Here is a 1,554-nt window from a genome sequence, read left to right as displayed (position 1 = left end):
ATTTCCACACCTGGATGTTACTGCATGTTATGCCAGGATGGAGTGAGAGCTGAACTTGAACACAGAATTAGTAGTTACCAAGGGGAATACTGCTGAAAAGTCCTGAGCCTTGTGTATTATCTCCTACTTAGTTTGCTACCTTCTGTGATTTTTTTGATATCTAAACCCTGTCATGTCTTCTTCCCTGGCTCCACAGGAATGATCAAGTACCCTACTAATTTGGAATTTCTAAGCTAGTATTAGGGTTTGATGATTGTCTGAGTAAAGGCCAACATCCACAACCTGGGAAGTAACACCTGCCAAGATGTACTGCTCACTACAGGACGAAAACCAATGAAGTCAACTAACCATGAACTGAAACAGACAAAACTGTGAGTCAAAACAAGCTTTTCCGATGTTTATTACCTCAGGCATTTTGTTACAGTAACAGGAAACTTACTAACAAAGATACAAAAAGATTTTGACCTCTGTCTTGCTCCTTTCTTTCACTTTCTCTGACAGAATCTAGTTATCATGTCCTTTTCAGAGCCTGACTAAGAAGAGCCATATAGGGAAGTGAAATCCTCAGTCTAAAAGTCTAGGTCTGAATTCAGCCAAGAACTTTTTGAGTGACCTTGGAAGCAGATCCTCTCCCAGTCAAACTCTGAAATGACAACTGTTGGAGACCAGGCATGAATCCTGGACTGGGATATAATGGAGTTTGCATAGCCTGTTCTACCATATTTTCCCCAGTACCTGGTGTCTTAACCTTTGTTCTCACATCTTCTTGAAGAATACAACCTGCTGTGTCCGCATACCAGCCCCCTGATGTAAAACTAGATAAAGTACCAGAACTGTTAGGAAACTCCCTGGTGCCACATTAATCAATACCTTAGATAAGGTGTCCTATGTGCCTTGATGGTTCCAGAACTGATGTGTCCTAATTAAGCTTCATTAGCCTTAGGAATATTAGCCCACCAAATCTCATTCCTTTTACCTGGTATCAAATAATTGTTAAAGCTTGATTTTTACCTGAGTCTTTTCCTTGTACTGACCTAATAAAATAAACACTCTGGCTCAGGTAGGTGCTCACATTTCACACCAGGAATATGCAGTCCTCCCAATCCCAGAGTTCTGTTTTATGTTTTATGTCTGTATGTCTGTGTGTGTCTTATTTCTCATTCCCTGCCGCTCTTAGTCAGGTTCACGCAGCATACCCATGCAGGTCGTGGGCAACAACAGCTCTAGTTGATACCTTGACTAAAGCCTTGTGAGGGATCCTGAAAACCCACCCAAGTGACAGCCAGATTTCTGACTCATAGAAACAATTAAGTAATTCTAAGTCATTATATTTGAGGGATAATTTGTTATACAGCCATCGGTAACTAATGCATCTTCCAATCTCATGCTTCTCCTCCATCCCCAAGACACACACACACACACACACACACACACACAAACACACCCTTCCTCTCCTAGTCTCAGATTTTAGTAGATGAGCTGGCCACTTCTTTTATGAGAGAAATAAAGGTCTTCAGTTAGTTAAGAATTTCCTCAACTTCTTGAAACTAAATC

This window comes from Castor canadensis, chromosome 6, assembly GCF_047511655.1.
Source record: "Castor canadensis chromosome 6, mCasCan1.hap1v2, whole genome shotgun sequence".
Taxonomy (NCBI): domain Eukaryota; kingdom Metazoa; phylum Chordata; class Mammalia; order Rodentia; family Castoridae; genus Castor; species Castor canadensis.
Note: the sequence above shows the minus strand (reverse complement) of the source record.